This window comes from Lepidochelys kempii, chromosome 11, assembly GCF_965140265.1.
Source record: "Lepidochelys kempii isolate rLepKem1 chromosome 11, rLepKem1.hap2, whole genome shotgun sequence".
NCBI lineage: Eukaryota > Metazoa > Chordata > Testudines > Cheloniidae > Lepidochelys > Lepidochelys kempii.
The window spans coordinates 63542142-63560109 of NC_133266.1; the positions used below are offsets into that span (position 1 = coordinate 63542142).

At 46.5% G+C, this 17968-nt stretch overlaps 1 pseudogene; it reads right to left on the reverse strand.

Annotated features, from left to right (window-relative positions):
* Positions 1-9039: 9039 nt before the first annotated feature.
* On the reverse strand, positions 9040-15192 carry LOC140895998 (gamma-crystallin 2-like; annotated as a pseudogene).
* Between the last annotated feature and the right edge of the window lie 2776 nt (positions 15193-17968).

Sequence of the window (17968 nt, forward strand, 5' to 3'; positions counted from 1 at the left end):
GGAACGAGGTGAAAAGCTGAGTGCTGGGAGCTCAGATACAACGTGCAACCTGGAAATTACACCGGAGTCTTTGTTTTACCCTGTCTTCCAGCAGCAGGCTTTCAAGGGTACCTTTATGTCACTGATTGCAAAATTAGTGTTGGATTTAATGAGATCTCTCTTTTTATTTGTGCCTTGTCTCTTTTCTTCCTTCCTTTTGATGGTGTGACCATTTGCTCTCATCTGTCTCCATGACAACACGCCTCCTTCTTCCCCCGCCCTCCAACACATCTTTCCAAGCCTCAGGTACTTGTGATGCTGTGGGGCTCAAGCCTGAACACTAAAACCTTCTCAAATAATGTGGAGAAACAAATTGGTCCCTGTAAATAGGCCTGGTCTTCAAAGTACCATGACTTCCTGTGAAATTGGTCTCTGTTTCCCTGCTCAGCAAGCTAAGTACTGTTTATAGTTATTATGTGCAGCTACAGCGTATATAGTCATGTGTACAGCCTACGCTCTGCATACACACAGAGGTATGCCTCCACTAAGGGCCTGACCCAAAGCCCTCAGAAGCAGATGGGAGTCTTACCAACCATGCCAATGGACTTTGGAGCTGACCCAATGTCTGTGTAATGAGTCATGGTCCTTTTTTAAACACTGAGGAACCCCTTTCATGGGCCAGATTCTCAGCTGGTGTAAATCAGCGTAGCTTCATGACTTCTATGGACCTGTGCTGATTTACTCTAGCTCAGGGATCTGGTCCATGGTTTCTTGAGCTTCTCAATTTACCTGGCCTTTCCAAAGCCTCAGGTTGTTCTTTGTTCACACATCAAAATATTTGCTCCAGTCTTTATCTAACCCTGGTACTAAAGAATTAAGGTCCACATGGAACCCCTCTCTCTACCTTTAACATTCAGATCACAGCAAAGGTCTGATGGTTTAAGCCCAGAGTAGCAAAGTAATTGTTTTGCCCTCACCCCGTGGTAGCTAAGTGCTATGGCAGAGGTGGTACTGTATGTCCTAAGTTGGTGCTCAGTTGTCTGCAAACGTGGGGAGGCTGGAAAGGCAGCCCTTTAATGTTATCTGAAGATAGTTTGATGTGGGGGGGTGTTACTTTTCTTTTTCTGGCAATAGGATAAGTCTTCATTATTGCAATGGCATTTTGCGGGGAAGGGGGTTCCTCATGCGGGCATTTTTGGGCTCCAGAAGCATTAGCTTCAGTGCAGTCTGGGTGCAATGGGTGCATCACAGTCAGAGTTTGCAGCGGAGTTGCAAGGTCCCTGGACACCTAAAGACTTGCGAAGTGCATTGGTGCCTGGGAACAGGCCCTCAAATTAGTGCACAGATCCATGGCTGCTCAGCATGGGCTCTGGTGCTGTGGTGTCTCAGTGTGGCCCTTGGCCCATCAGGGTGTCAGACTGGCACCGTGATGCATTGGCACAGTCCTCATTGACCCAGAGAAGTCCTTGGTGGGCCCTGGATGCATCAGTGTCTTGATGCAGCCATACAGCTTCAAGGCTTGGGCATGTTGGTGCAATGCATTGGTTCTTGACACATCAGAGCACAGGAGGCATTCAATGGGACTGTCTCCTGCATGAGTAAAGGTCTGAGATTGGGCTTCTAGATCAGGGGTGGGCAAACTATGGCCCGGGGGCTGCATCCAGCCCTCCAGACGTTTAAATCCGGCTCTCAAGCTCCTGCGTGGGAATGAGGTCCGGTGCTTGCCCTGTTCCGGCGCTCCAGCCGGGGAGCAGGGTCAGGGGCTTGCCTAACTCTGTGTGGCTCCCGGAAGCAGCAGCATGTCCCCCCTCTGGCTCCTATGCATAGGGGTAGCCAGGGGGCTCCGCACGCTGCCCCCGCCCCAAGCACTGCCCCTGCAGCTCCCATTGGCCGGGAACCATGGCCAATAGGAGCTGCAGGGTGGCGCCTGCAGACAGGACAGTGTGCAGAGCTGCCTGGCCACGCCTCCACGTAGGAACCAGAGCGGGGACATGCCGCTGTTTCCGGGAGCTGCTTGAGGTAAGTCCCTCCCAGAGCCTGCACCCCTGAGCCCTTCCCACACCCCAACCTCCTGTCCCAGCCCTGATTCCCCTCCTGCCCTCCAAACCCCATGGTCCCAGCCCAGAGCACCCTCCCACACCCTGAACTCTTCATCTCTGGCCCCACCCCAGAGTCCTCACCCCAACCCCTAATTTTGTGAGCATTCATGGCCCGCCATATAATTTCCATTCTCAGATGTGATCCTCAGGCCAAAAAGTTTGCCCACCCCTGTTCTAGATGATAATCTCTAAGTGGAAGGAACCTGTTAGGCACCATGCACATCTATGGCATTGTATAAACAATAAAGAACACGGTGCAATAGTCACTGTGGATGCAGATATTTTGTTTTGCACATTTTGCCATAGTACTCTGCAAAAGTCTTGTGCTGTGAGTAGCCATACGTCACAAAGAATACATTTGTAATGTTTCCCCCATCTAGTGATAGTTCTCTCTCTGGATCTGACCATGCCCACCAACAATCTTCGTGGTGAGCTTCAACAAAACTGAAAGGCCAAACATACATATTGACCTACCTGGGAAAGGAAGGGTGGGTCAGTACCTAGGGCGTTAACCTGAGACTCAGACCTGGTTCAGTTCCTCACTGTCCCAGACTTCCTGTGTGACCAGGGGCAAGTCCATTAGAACAGCTGGCTGAAGCTGAACTCAAGCAAGACAGAGGTGATGCTGGTGGGCATAGGAAAGTATTTTGCATAGTTTGCAGCCACAATGCTCTCTCCTTGGGCATCAGGTTCACATCCACTATTAGTCAATGCAGTCTGTGATCCAGCAGTAGTCCTGGATTCCTCACAGGCACTGAGCTCTCACAAAACAGCCTCAAGTAGTGCTTTATTGTCTCTGTTTGTCTGGGAGACTCCATCCCATGTGGGTGAATGATAATCTGTCCTCAGTTATTCATGCGTTCACTGCCTCTTGGCTGCACTACAGTGATGCGATGTACCTGGGTATGAAACCTTCCGTGCTTCGGAAGCTCCAGCCAGTACAGAATGCTGCAAACATCTCCTCAGAAACACAGGCTATGGTGGGCACATCAAACCTGTCTTCTGCTCTGTACGCTGCCTTTTTCCCCTAGAAATTTGAATGTAGTCCAAGATCTCATGCTTATCTTCAAGGAACTGACTGGCCTGAGCCCAGGATATCTAAAAGACTGTCTAAAGCTCTGGGACAAAGACCGTGATTGAGAATGTCACTCCTCTGGGACAACAGATCTCTCTACAATAAGGGTAAAGCTCATCTGTACAGGATAGAGTGTTCTGAAGGCCCCGTCCAAGACTGTGGCATAAACAGCCCCAGGAACCAAGGACCGTCATAAACCTTCCACTTTCTGCTCCAAGTGCAAGGTGCGTGTCTTTGACCTTGCCTCAACCAGCACAAATACATAGCAACAGGTAGATTTAGTAAAATAAACAAAACCAAAAACCCTATCACAACTAGTCACTCCAGGGCACCTGCTTCTCCCTCTGGGGAGAGGAGAGAGAACAAACAACATGTGCCAGATGTTAGTCGCGTTGCGTAATGGACTGCCGGAAGGCACTCAGATACAACAGTGATGAGTGCAGTATGAAAACCTATATAGAACAGAAGCTGTTTAGCCTCTCTGTGCCTCAGTTCCCCATCTGTGTAATGGGGATAATAGCACTGCCTTACCTTGCCAGAGCTGTTGTGAGAATAAATACATTACAGACTGTGTGGCAGCCAGCCCAGAAACTATGGTAATGGGGGTCATATAAGTATCTAAAAGAGACCTATCTCAGCCTTCTTAGATGGCCCTCAGCACCATATTATCTGAGTGTCTGTGGGTGTCAGACACCTAAGTTCCTCCACTGGTTAAATTCAGCCTTCGTATTTTGCCAGGGTGATGTGAGGCACATTGTAATCACCAGTGGCACTTTACCTCCATTCTGGTTTTCTGCTTCGCTGTCAGTGCACAGCCTACAAGCACCCTCTAGTGTGAACAATGTCTTAATGCAGCTACAGGTAACAGCAAACGTTACAAGGAAATGTATTTGTAAATATTGTCTCAGATAAACACTGTGAATTCCCTTTGGACTTCATGTCCCTGTGCCAAGGCAGCCTGCGTTCAGTTAGCCTCGCCTTGCTACTCCTGGGCAGAGTGGGGGACTTAAAAGGAAAAAAGCCCTGCAGCAGGAGGTTGATGGGGGTGTGGGTGGGTTGATTGCTCCTTCCTGAGGACCTTGGTTAGCCTGGGACTATTGGGGCAGGAGAGAAGCAAAGAGACTCTAGTGAGAGGGATGTAGAGGACCCCTGCAATCAAGGGGAAGAAGGAATGTGGTTTGCCCTGATACAGGGGAAGAAGAAGTAGTTACAGGCCTGAGTGTAAGGCCTCAGTGGTACCCTGGACTAAAGGTGACTTAGCTGGAGGTCTTGATTGCTGAGGCAGCCCACAGGACGCATTGGTGGTATGGAGTTGTGGAAGCCCAAGAGGAAACTGAAACAAAGCTGCTGTAACGACCCACTGTGTTTTGAGGTGGTGCTCTGAGACAGTGAGTTTTATTACAGTCCCTTGTCAGTGACATTCTGCAACTGTTCATACAATTATTCACTAGAATGTTTCCAAGGAGCGTCATAAACACTTTGGCAGTGAATTTTTATGAGAACAGACATTTGCAAAAGTTCTTGCACAGTTATCTGTAAAGCGCTTTGTGGGTTTGGTGATCATCCAGTCAGAGAAACAAAACCATGTGACTTAGGTGACCAATCACACAGTGTCAATAACAAATTACCCATCGCCAATATTCAAAGTTGGGGTGACCGTTCATGAACAGTCCGTAGGCTGAATATTTTGGAATATTGAACAAATTCATAAAATTCTAAGCATGTCTGTGAATAATTTGTGAACAGAAAGGAGGTGGCTGAACTCATTGTGAGGAAGGATGTGTGGTGAAAGTGCTGGACTGGGACTCAGGAAACCTGGATTGACTTCCTACCCCTACCACAGATATAATGTGTGATCTTGCTTGAACAAGTCACTTTAACTCCCTGTGCCTTAGTTTCCGGGGTGTAACAGGGTGGTCTGCCCCTTTAAGGTCCAGAAGACTGGGGGCTAGTCAGCCCTGTTTCTTTAGTTCCACCCTGCTACACCTGTGCAGGGTGTGAGGCTTAGAAGGAGGCAGCAGAAGCAGGGAGCCCCTGCTAAAGGATCCCCCCCCAGCCTAAGAGGGGGGTCCACAGGACCTGGAAAACCAAATAATTATGGGGGACAACTAATGAACAACAGGGACAGGAGTGTGGTCAAAGGGTCAAACGAAGGGAACCGGACAGGCATTGGAAGCAGGGAGGGCAGGCAGGCAAAGTCTCCTGTGGCTGGTCCTGAGGAGAGAGGGCTGCCAGAGAGGAGGAGAGCCCTACACATGAGGGCTGGCTTGGTTGGGGTAGCAAGCAGGCTGCTCTGATGTGGACAGGAATCTGGGCTCAGGCTAGGAACTGCCGGAGGCCTGTGGCCTGCCAGAGGCTTTGCTAGGGGGAGTTATCATCCAGATGGGTTGGGTTGATTGGAGCCCAGGAGCCAGTGGTTAGACAGTGAGGTGGGCCATTGCTGCAGGGAGCTTGCCTGTAAGGAAGGGGGCTGAAGGCTGAGCCCACCGGGGCCGAAGACCCTTTTGCTATGATGGCCTTGGACTGAGGAACTCTGTTACTCTGGAAGGGGTTGAACTCTCTCAAGACTGGAGGGCCACGTCACCTCTACGGCTGGCGTAGGCTGAAGAGAATGGTGTGGAAGCTGAGCCAGAGCATCTTCAATGCCCCCTGTGCTGTGAGAGGGTGTTCTGGGACGGGGAATCTTGTAGCATTTCCCCTCTGTAAACTGGGGCTAATTAATTAAAGCCCGGTTCTCCCACCTGTGTCGCTCTTGTCCGTTTACACTGAAAGCTCTTTGAGGCAGGTGCTGTCCCTGATTATATGTGCATGAGCGGCACGTACTACAATGAGGCCCCAGCAGTAATACTAGTGAGTTTAGATCACTGTATGCTCTCTCAACGCAGAGTTACAGAGAAAATTCCATCAAGAAAATCATACTGTCCTAAGAAGCATGGACAAAGGAAAAGCTACACTAACAAATCTCAATTGCTTCAAGGAATTTAGTGTCCCTGTAAACTGCAGGACTGACAGCCCTGGGCGCTGAGTGTATCCACAGAATGGGTGTGTTGGGGTCCGAGCAGAGTGGGTGTCCATATAGTGCCCCACCCAGGATGCGTCTTCGTTCCAGAGTTAACCCACGTGACCTTCCTTCAAGTTACTTCCCTCACGTTAGCTCCTCGTGTGGTAGTGTGGCCCGGCTACAGAATAACGGTTTAGTTGGGTCAGTGTGCATGTCCACACTCCAGAGAGGCTGTGGCAGCAGCTGAAAAGGTGATCTCGCTCAAGGTCTGCCCAGCTCCGCTGGTCATGCCAGCCGCTCGCATCACAGCACGAATGGAAGGGGTTTGGTGTGTTGGGGTAGGGGAATGACTGAGTTACAATACCGGGCAACGGTCCCCAAACTGTCTCAACTCATTCCAGAGGGGGCACCTCTGCAGGAGAGAAGAGAATTCATCCCTTAGGGCAATTCAAACCTTGCCCTCTCGAGGAGACTGCCAGCTGGGGTGATGTACACCCCTGTCCATGGGTCCATGGACTCAGACCATCCACTCATGTGTTTCTAGTTCTGTCTAGAGTGCTCAGCATCTGAATATATCTTCACCCAGACCACAGAGGAAAAAGTGGTACCCACTTTCAACCTGGGATAGCCTCTGTGTCCCACTCCCAGTCACCTGAGCCACCCAGCCTCCCTTTTGGAGTAGTGAGTTAATGTAACGTTTAATGTTAGCTCCCCCCAACATTGTTTTTTTATCTTTATTTGCTTAAAAATATAAATATAAAAAAAATCATTTCACTGGTGTTTGTGAACTGACATCCACGTAGCACTCAGGGGGCCAGCCATGCTTAGATCCCAGCTGTATGCCGTACAACATCTGTTTACCGTAATCAGCTCTGATCTCCCGCTCTGTCCTGTGCTATTGTTTACATCTGACCTTACCATATGAAAGAATACAGTCACCCGCAAAACACAGGTGTATTTGCTGCCGCCCAGCCAGGTAGCCTCCTTTTCCTGTGGAACAATGCAAGTGGTCAAGGGGGTGGAGAGGGAGTCTTTGGTGAGGATAAGGCTTCAGGATAGAACAGTAAGAGCAGTCGCCGGTCATGCTGGATTCTACTGAGAGACACCTGTAAGGCTATTGCTCAGGAAGTGAAAAGTGGGCGTGGTGCTGCTGAGCAATCGGAGGAAGGGAACAGAAGGGAAGGAGCCAAGACGTGGATAAGGAGAAGTAAAGTGGCCCTTACATTGCAGAGTGCTATGCAGAGATGGGCCCAGGCTCCGAATTCGGAGTTGGATTTTAAGCTCCTTCCCTCTCCAAAGTGTGAGGATGTTCTGATCAGAGGCATTGGTTCAGTCCCTTGTAGAAATTGGGACCAGCTCCAGCAATTGGAACTGGGTTCTGCTACTCATGCCCCCTGAAAGGTTGGGCGTATTCAGATCCAGAGTTTTGGTTCGAGCTCTTCTCTGAGGCAGGCTGAGTATTTAAGTCTTTTTGCCTGGAATTGTCAAAAAGGCCAAAAGGAGCAAAATGTTCATATCCCATGGACTTCCAATGGTAGCTGGGCACCTGTCTCCCTTCAGCCCCTTTGAAAACCCCGCCTTCATCTCTCTGTGTCCAAGTTTCCCTGCTGCACCTTTGTAAGGAGCTTTGAGAGCTAGGGATGAAAATCATTACTTTCACTCATTCATATTTCTATTTCATCCTCTCGTCACTGCTGTTTGTAGCTGCTAGTCTCAGCAATCGCACAGCCCTGCTTGTATAGTACATTTCTAGTGACCCATTCGGGAAAGGAACATAGGATTCCTTCATCTGGCTGTTGGGTGTGAGCAATTCTCTCTCCACAAGAGCAGCTTACATGCTTGCTGGTCTCCCTGGCTGACTTGTATTGGCAGAAAAAAGATGTCTCGGTTATGGTGGGATCTCCTGTGGATCTTACCTGAGCACAGTGATGTTTGTTGGGAAAATGTCTAGTTCTGACACCTCCTCCTGGCTCACAGGCCAAGGAAGAGAAGAAATGGCAAGACTCTCATGGCTGCGTTAGGAAGCTCTCTGGGGTCATGACATGAAACACACAGAACATGTCATTCTGGCTGAAATTTTGCCCCATTCTGTAGGTGCACAGGGCCTTATTCAGCCAAACTGCTGTAACTGCATTGTGCCAGGGGACTGTGCACCCTCTGCAAGCAGAGTGGGGGTGGCGGTGGGGGTTTGGGACAGACTGAGGCAGGGTTGGTTGGAGAAAGAACAAGGGAGTGGCTCCTGGATCTGTACCAGACACACTGACCAGAACCCAGAGGAGAAGTGGCATGCAGGAGATGCAGATGTTACTACAACCTTGCAGCTGGGGCTCAGTCCCTGAGAGAGAAGGTTCCTTCTCCTTGACCTACTAGAGTGAAATCCACTGATTCAAGCTCTCTGCAGGGGTCAAAGATTTTGTCCTAAATTAGGCTTCCTGTGCTCAGGCAAGGACTACCCTGTACTGCAATATCTAGTGCCCCTAGCTTTATTTGAGAGTCCCTTACAACACCAACCTCCTGTGTTCATTCTGCTAGGACCATGATTCTGAGAACTCTGGCCCCGATCCAGCAAAACACTCATGCATATGCTTAACTTAAAGCATGTGAGTGGCCCTATTGAAATCAATGGGACTTAAGCATGTGGTTAAGTGCTTTGCTGGATTGGGGCCACAGCGCTTAGCACATTGCAGGATCTAGTCTGTAGTCCTCTGTGTGACAAGTTATCTCCCATTCTAGGCCATCTGTAGGATCTGTCACAGGCATGTTTTCAATGTAATAAATGCACAGGGTTTAAATATACAGATATTCCTTATGAGTGCTCACTCTTCATAACCCTTGTACCATTTGACATTGAGTTTAATAGTCATCTTAAAAGGAAACAAACCTTGCTAGACACCCACCCAGACTAGAACCGCTGCTGAAATGCCAGCATGCTGGGTTTGTTTTTCCATTGAAGCAGAATGGCAAGAACTCGGATAATGTCTGAAGTGAAAGTCTCTGTGGGGTGAGAAAGAGCCGAGTCAGCTGTTCAGGGCTCCCCGCTCGGTGAGTTGTCTGTACTCCCCGGGTTCCAGCACGCGCTACTGCCATCTGCATTGTGGCTCTGCCAGTGCCTCTCGAGTACATTACAGGAGCTGACGTGGTGGTATTGGAAGCAATCGTGGACTTCGCTGCTATCTCCTGCACACTCCATCATTTGTCCTCTTAGAGCTTCTCTCTCATAAATCTTTATCTTGGAGCCCTTCTGCTGCAGTGGCAAAAAGAGAAGAAAGAAAATAAAAAAGGGTGCCTGGACCTTTCCTGATACTTGGAAGCTATGCAGACCTGATCCAAAAGCCCATTGATATAAATAAAGAGACTCCCATTGGTTTCAATGAGCTTTGGATCAGGGTCTAGAGTCTTGGTAAGGAAATATCCGTCAAAAGAAGAATTTAAGTCAAAAGCAGTCTGGCCCAATGGGTAGGACACTTGAATGGGAGGCAGAAAACCTGGCTTCTTTTCTCAGTTCTGCGACTGACCTCCTGAGTGGTTTAGGAGAAGTCACGCTCCGTGCCTCGGTTTCCCCACCTGGAAAATGGAAATGGTGAAACCCTCCTTGGTAAAGCACATTGAGGTATACGGCTGTGACGCACCATGTAAGAGTTAAGTGCTCTTATTACTATTATTAAGGTGATAAAAGAGGAAAGTAACTGAAGCACGAGAGATGTCTAAATATGACAGATGGGGGAAAGAGCCATCAAACACATTTTTTCCCCCAGCTGAATCTGAATTTGTGAAACTTCCATGAAATGAATAGGAAAAATGGAGATTAATTTTTGCATGCAACATTTTCCGCTGTCGGAATGTCTGTGAAATTGAAAAGCTCCTTTTGCTTAAAAAAAAAAAATGGCATAGGTGAACTTCCAACCGGAAATGAAAGCAAATGGTGAGGGTGCTGGATCCCAGGTCACAGAACAAATGAGTGTCAAAACTGGAATTAGAATGCACAAGTCCTGACTGTGAGCTATGGTTAATCCACTAGATCCTAGGAAAATACTGAGACCTCACTGAGCCTCACTTTATCCATCTGTAAAATGGAAATGCAACTTAAGCGTGTTGCAAGGGATAACCTAGGCATGCAAGAATGATTCAAGGTCTGAAAAACACACCTTGCAATGGGAGACTTAAGGTACTCTGCCCTTTTATCTCATCAAAGGTTAAAATTGTCTTGGTCAAGGTAGATATGTAACTATACACAGACAGGTGATATCTGATATTCAAGGGCTCTTTAATCTAACAGACAAAGGCTATAAACTGACATCACCCTGAAGGTAGTGACAGGGCTGGGAATGAAACCCAGGGGTACTGAGCCCCAATCTAGTGCTTTATCCATGAGACCACACTGTGTTAAAATCACATAAGTGCTTAAGTGCTTTGCTCCATAGGGATGAATTTAGGAATGTGCTTAAATGGTTTACTGAATCAGGGCCCAAGTTTGGAGTAAAGTATGTCCCATAAAATAGTCCATTATAGAATAGCGGGAGTCACAGCCTTAAGGATTTCAGGCCTTCATTCCATCTCTCTCGCAAAGATATATAATCTTTGCTCTAAGGAGAGGAACCCAATTAAATTTTTAGAGCCTTAATTCCTACAGGTTTCAGAGTAGCAGCCGTGTTAGTCTGTATTTGCAAAAAGAAAAGGAGTACTTGTGGCACCTTAGAGACTAACCAATTTATCTGAGCATAAGCTTTCGTGAGCTACAGCTCACTTCATCGGATGCATTCAGTGGAAAATAAAGTGAGGAGATTTATATGCACCCAGAACATGAAAAAATGGGTGTTATCATACACACTGTAAGGATAACACCCATTTTTTCATGTTCTGTGTGTATATAAATCTCACTTTATTTTCCACTGAATGCATCCGATGAAGTGAGCTGTAGCTCACGAAAGCTTATGCTCAGATAAATTGGTTAGTCTCTAAGGTGCCACTAGTACTCCTTTTCTTTTTGTTAATTCCTACAGGGGACTGGACTAGATGACCTTTGAGATCCCTTCCAGTTCTATCATTCTATAAGAAACCTTCCTTCAAAAATGTGTAACCTCTTTTCTGTGTGCTCCTATTTGCCGTGTGTCTGAGAAATAAACTCAGGCACTTGTACAGGAAATTAACCTCTGTTTTATTGACACAGCTTTAGCAGTTGGCTTCTGAGAGTGTAAGTGTTTGATTTACCTCTCAATGAATTTTGTATAGGAAAGCAGTGATACTCTGGACTTCTCCTTCACTAGATAAATTCTGCTGATATGGATTGATCTTTAACAATCTTTTGCGTTGCCGATATTCTATTGATGACATTATTGTTCAAATACAATAAAAATATAGTTTAAAGATTCAAAAAAACCCAGCTCTTATTCACTCTGAAAGACCTCATGGAGTATAATACCACAGCTACAAAGGAAGTGGGACTTGCTTATAATTGATGACAGAAGTGATTATTTTTATTAAGACTATTTGAAAGACTTTGGGCCATCCAGTGTATCCCAGTGGAAAATCCAGCCCTTTGATTTGTTTATTTTTCATTAATGTCTATTTAACTACAATGGGAAAAAAGCTCGCTTTGTTAGGAATTCAGCTCCTACATCTCTTCAGTTAAGGGCGAGAAAGCTCCCAACCCACATTTCTGAGTCACCCAAGGAATGGTGAAAAATGAAACAAGACTCAACTGTCCCGATATTTCTGAGGGGCGGGGGGAAGGCAAGGGAAAAAAAACCTTTAAAAAACCTTGAGGGCTCCTTTATGGACCACAAAGTAGCAAAAAAGGGCACAAACCCATTCCCCCTTGGTTTGCATGTAACCTTTAAAGGGAGACACCTTTATACAAGCCTGAATAAGATGTGCCACCCACAAGGTCAGTGTGTGTTGTTCCCGCTTCAATTAGCTGATCCACATCAGAGAGGAAGGGCTTGTTTACGTGAACACTTACTGTGCGGCAAGCCGGGCTGCAAATCCATAGTGCTTTAGCATGCTGGGCACTAACTGACTGTGTGGACCCTGCTACCTCACACTAAAAGTTCCCATTGGTACAGTGGTGGTCCAAGCCACTGTACCGCAGTGCATGTTAGGGATTTGCCAGCATGCAGCAGGAGGTGCCACATCACCAGTTAGCATGGGAAAGGCTGGGCGCTGTACATTCATACCCCAGATTGCTGCACACTACATGTTTGCCCCCAAAGCTACTCTCACTGTTATCTAATGGAGTTGCTCCTTTAGTTCAAGCGGTAGAGGGTCATTCTCTTAGTGGTGAAGGTTCTGAGTTCAGTCCCTGCTGTCACTAGAGAGGGGACAGTATTGATCTATTTAAACAAGCTGTCCCAGGCCTAAAACTTTGTTGTGAACTAACGGGCAGTGACAGACCCAGCATTCCTACAAGATCCCTTCTGCTCAGTCTGTGTGTGGTGTGGGTGTAGGAGCAGTAGATCCCCACAGTCAGCCGGGATAGTTAAAGCAGCACAACTTGTTTGTGTAGAGATCCTAATACAACCCCCTGCTAGGAAGTTATCCTGCTACTCGGTGGAAATTCATCTCCATCCTGTCACCCCTAGTTATATCCCCCTTCTACCACCAAAACTCTCCCCACCTGATATTTCTAATATTTGTACAGTGTTCTTATATGCCCCTTACCCTTAGCAGTTGCTTCACTCAGCGTAAGTAGCTCTTTGCAGTTTTCCTTATATATTAATCCATCCTGCTCCTGGATCATTTTTATTGCACACCTCTGGACTCCCTCCAGCTTCTTGCTCTGGTCTTGATCCTGCCTCATTGACTTCAATGGAGCTTGGTCACTGAATTCAATGGTGGCAGGACAGAACCCCATCTGACTGGGAATCCGGGGACAACAGCCCTGTGGGTTAGGCACACTGCTCTTGTGTTGTTACTTTTAGTTCTGTTCTGATGAGGTTGAGTCCTAAAACAGAATCTGAGGTCCTGAGAAGTCTCCCCTGTTTGGCATCTTTTATTATAAGGGACTAGTCCTGCAAACACTCCCGGGCATAGCACTTGCTGCTGTGCATGGTCCCACTGCAGCAAATGCAGAGCAATACACCTGGTAAGAAGGGCTTGATTGTTCCCTAAGCTGCAAAAGGGGATAAGGGCTGGTATGATCCTCTTAGACTGGAGCTCAGGGGAAAGGACTGTCTTGGCTCTGCCCCCTACCGCATACTGAGCAGCAGAACTGGACAGGCCTGAGGGGAATAAACTCCATCCCCAAAAGGGGGGTACTAAGTGAACCCCAACTCTAGCTAGGAGGAAGCAGGAAAGGTACTTCTTGGGTGGTGCAGCTATGTACTGTCCCTTACATGGGCTGAACCCAAAGGCTCCATCTTGCCCCACGTCCTCAGTTCTTAGTGAGCCCATCCTTGCGTTTTAAGTCACCTTTTCAATACTCTTATAAGGGGGTTCTCTAGGGTCTGGCCTGGTGTAAGTTAGAGCAGCCCCAGGGCTGTAATTTATACCCCATGGGTCATGGGAACAGAGAATAACAGGAGCACAGTATACTTCAATACACCCCCTTCTTCTCTCAGGAATGCTCCCTGATCCCCTCTCTCCATCTTCAATCCCGCGCACTGGGGACCAGGAAGGGAGCAGAGGTAGAACCCACAGCCATTCAGAACGAATGTTCATGAGGGTGGGTTCCAGTCAACCAATGCACATGTAGTCACTTGGAACCCAGTGTCACCCACACTTCTTTCTTTCCTCTAGCTACACAAAACTATTATGCACTGCTGAAGACTCACAGGTGGCCAACAGCCCTGTTCAATTTATTGCTCAGGTACGCTGTAATTGGTTTATACCAGGAGCATCCTCACAACTGGCTTCCTTCAGGAAAGCCAGGCCCACATACAGATTGTATTGCACTCTGTAATGTATTAGTTTGAGATCGTGCCTAATTCTCTGATAGAATTACTACTGTTTGAAATAAATGACAGCTGACTTACTGATGCGATAACACGGCAGGACTTGATGGAATCACTGAGGCCCATCCATTGCTGGAAGTCAGAATATTCACCCTTATTGAGAAAGTACTGCTGTCCCATGTAATTGGGTTGTTCATAGATCATGAAGCAGCCACTTTCTACCCGGATGGAATTACAGTGGCTCAGCTGGAACTGCAGATCAGGACAGTCACTGGTGCTTTCATCGGAGTGGCCCTGGAAGTTCTTGTCCTCACAGAAGATGATCTAGAGAGAGGGAATAGACCATCAGAGCTGTGTTACAGAGAATTCTGTGTGGGTTGGACCATTATGGTGTTAGCTGGTGTAGTGCCTTGCTTTGGTTCAGCTCGTGTTGATATTGCTCACTGTGAAGAAGGGTCATTGGTTGGGTAGATAGCTATAATATTGGACATGGCTTCAAGTATGGTCCCTCCATGTCAGTGGAGGCAGGTAGAGAACAGGTGACCAGTGCTTAATTTGTGCCAAGGCTTGCCAGGGGTGAGCCTCGGCACCTCGAGGCTTGGCAGTTCGTAGTCCCGGCACCTCTGGGCTTGCTGCATCAGTTATGAATGTAAAAAAATTGCTTGAGCTCCAGCGCCTAATTGTTGAGCACCAGCACCTCTTTCATTGCAATTAGGCACTGTAGGTGAGCCACTTGAGAAAGGAACAGAGCACATTACTGTGTATTAATAACAATCCTTGGCTGGTTGATTGACAGGATAGTATCAGTGTTGGGTAACTCCAGTGGGAGTTTTCTGTGTGTGTGTGTCTTTCCCTTTCTCTCCTGATGGGGCATAGCAAGAAAGTAGCAGCTGATATAGGTGGGACGGAAGAGTTCCTCCTTAAAAGTCAGGACCAGATCCTCAGCTGGTCTCAATTGGTATAGTTCTGTTGACTTCAGCAGAGCTGCCCTGATTAACACCAGCTGTGGATCTGAAAGATGAGGAATATAGTAATAAGATGTGTGCGTGGGGCGGAAAACAATCATCAGCTACCAAAAGGGGCTTTAAAAAGTGTATGTGTGCGTGGTGGGAAGGGAATGGAAGTATAATAAAAAATTACCTTTGCCATCCTGACAAATCACCTGACTGACTTTCTCTTCTGCAGTTACTGCACTGATAGCTTAATGCAGCTTAAATACCCAAACTGGAAGTCCTTCGTCTGCATATTGTATTGTCATTTGGCTTTGGTCACTGCTTTTCACTGGGAGCTCAGGTTCATTCATACGCGCTTCCACAATCTGCTTCTTTCTGTTTGCCACAGACAGGTTTTCTAGTTCTTTGTGCCTTTTGAATACTCATTGTGTATCTGGAGCTCGGTAATCCTGCTATAGATGGAATGGGTTGGTCAGCAAGTGGAGTTAAGAGAGAGAAACAGAGAGGGTTGTGAAAGGGTAAGAATTTAAGACAGAGCAATAGCAGACAAAGGTGAAAAAACCCTCAGTGATGGTTACAAGGCACAGTAGATTAGAACCCATTCCAAGATATATTTTAGATACACCATAATTCACACAGTAAACACATTAGGGCAGTAAGTTTCTGGCTAAGCAAAGCTTATTTTGTATGTAGAGACAGTTCATATCTGGGCCTCACAGATTCCGAAGCTCAGGAGTGTTTGGATCAAGGGTTTTGATAATACAGACTTTCAAAATTCTGATTGAGGTTCGCTGCAGATTTCAAAAGGCCCCCAAAGCCTGGGGTATTTAAATCTGGGGTTTTGGTTTAGATCCATGTCTAATGACTTGATTATTAGCAAAATATTCACTATGACGTTAAAAAGGCCTGAAATGTGATTAGTATAATTAGGGAGTGAACGTCTGTCTTTTCTCCTGCTGATAATAGCCCACCTTAATCGATTGGTCTCGTTAAGAGTTGGTATGGCAACCCCCATTTTTTCATGTTCTCTGTAAATATATATATATCTTCCTACTGTATTTTCCACTGCATGAATCTGATGAAGTGGGCTTTAGCCCACGAAAGCTTATGCTCAAATAAATTTGTTAGTCTCTAAGATGCCACAAGTACACCTCGTTCTTTCTGTCATTTTTAACTTTTGCATCATGCTAATACCACTACTATACCTGTTGAGAAAAGTGAAGCAGCTGTTATAAACGATCAAGGTTATGGTGAAGAATTTATGAGCTAGTTAAGACAAAAAAATTTCTAGGGAGCCCACATTTCTCTCTCTCTCCACATAGAGAGAGAGATTGAAAACTATTCCCAAGAGTATCAGACCATTCTCAAGCTCCCAGAGCAGGATGCAGATATTTATTTCCAGGCTCATTTGTTTGGCCAGAGAAATAAATTTAATAAATTCTCCGGGAAGGTATGAAAAATTAGGGGGAATTTTTTGTTTTCTAGAATTGCCAGATTCCCTGATTTAAAACCTGACTGTGAGCAGAGTAAAACCAGTGCTCTGTGTGTGTGTGTATTGTTCCTTATACATGATTTTGTGAGATTAGGAAAATGTATTATTCCATTCTTCTATCAGGGAAAACCCACAGATCCATGAAAATGCGTCTTCCCTTGCTGGCAGCTCCTGTGAGGCAGAACCAGACTAGTCAGTCAAAGTAGAGAGGGTATGACCACACCTCTGGAGATTCAACTAGTTTGTGATACTTCCAAAGCTACTTCATTAACCTTCAATAGATCAGACATAAGTTAGGGGTTTGTTACAGGAGTTGGTGGGTGAGATTCTGTGGCCTGCGTTGTGCAGGAGGTCAGACTAGATGATCATAATGGTCCCTTCTAACCTTAAAATCTATGATTCTATGATTCTGTGATTAACCTAATTCCTTGAACCATTAACCAACAGGTTAGTGACCATAGCCAAAAATACACACAAACACGTTCCTACCAGCAGACAGAGATATACTGTGTACCAAAGAGAGAAAGGAGTAAAGATGCAGTACTGTAATCCTTCCCTCAGAATAGTAATATTTGTGCCAGATGGGATGGATCTGCAGACTTTCCTGCTCGAAGAAAGGAAATTTCCAGGTAAGTTGAGATAAATTCCTATTTTTCTTTGCAAGGAAAGCTCACAGATCCAGGACAATGAGATATCCCATAGCACTGTGTAACCGGGGGAGGAAACAAAGGATGAATAGCGATCTGCAATGTGAAGGAGATAGATTTTCTGTTTTAAATGGGTGAGGACAGCTTGAGGAATCATCCTTCCAAAGGCAGGGCCTGATCAGGCCTGCACATTTAATTTGTGAAGGCGTGGACAGATCATCAAGTGGCCATTCAACATCTCTCTTTGTATGTTACTCTTCGGACAAGAGGCTGTCCGGGTGCTGAATGAATGGACAAGAAAGTTTAAGGTGAAGAAAGGCTTCTGGATTTGCGAATTTCGGAAATGCACCATGGACATCTACTCATTGAAACTTTTTGTGTCTTTGTTTTTGTTTTTTCCCCCTCTCATTTGATGATGGACAGGTGGTTACAGAGCAAATGGAGCTAAAGATTTTCTGGATTGCTTCGTGATTCAGTGTAGATTTTTAGAGCTCACCAGACATCCAGAGCATGCCAGGGCTTTTCAGAAGGTGTCTTGCATGTGAACAAAAGGAGAGAAGAATAAATTCTTGTTACCTGCAGAACATAGTGTTTATCTGGGGGAGACAGGCGGCGTTAGCTCTTAGAACAACTTTGCTACCAGGAGAGATGCAATACTGCTGTTCTGCTGATAAGGGGGAGTTCTCCATGTTGTGTAGGGTTGACATGCAAGGCAGCCAAGAGACCATCTGATGTCCAGATGAAATTGAATCCTGTGCTCATTTGCTCCTAGATTTTAGGTCAGAAGGGACCGTCATGATCCTCTAGTCTGAGAACCATCGTGATCCTCTAGT